Source organism: Triticum dicoccoides, chromosome 1B (assembly GCF_002162155.2).
Source record: "Triticum dicoccoides isolate Atlit2015 ecotype Zavitan chromosome 1B, WEW_v2.0, whole genome shotgun sequence".
Taxonomy (NCBI): domain Eukaryota; kingdom Viridiplantae; phylum Streptophyta; class Magnoliopsida; order Poales; family Poaceae; genus Triticum; species Triticum dicoccoides.
Window position 1 is genome coordinate 702,327,817 of NC_041381.1, and position 503 is coordinate 702,328,319.

Here is a 503-nt window from a genome sequence, read left to right on the forward strand (position 1 = left end):
GGCCTCATTTTTTTAACTAAATAAAGTAGGCACATTTTTTTAATTGTATCAAATTTTTTTATCTTAACCAAATTTTTTAAGTTAATCAAATAGGCTCTTTTTTTAACTTAGCCAAACGTGCCCAATTTTTTTCCACATGCTACTGTGCCCTAGCAGGGCACGCACGTAAAATTTTGTCCCGTTTCGAGTCCGTATGGATTTTCTACCATTTTCCGGGCAGAAAACCCAGAAAATACTGCCCGAACGTGACGCAACGTGCGTTCGTTGTCGGATTTCGTTCATTTTGGCCGTGGGGTGCCCGGGTGGGGCCCCACACGCGCTCGCAGAAGTTGGGTGCAATCCGTCAAACCGCTCACGTACTTGCTGTGGAAGGGGGTGGTTTCGGTATGGCCGGAGGAGACCCTCAGTCGCACGTCTCCGCTTCACATCCGCCAAACGTGCCCACTTTTTTTCCACGTGCTACTGTGCCCTAGCAGAGCACGCACGCAAAAATTTGTCCCGTT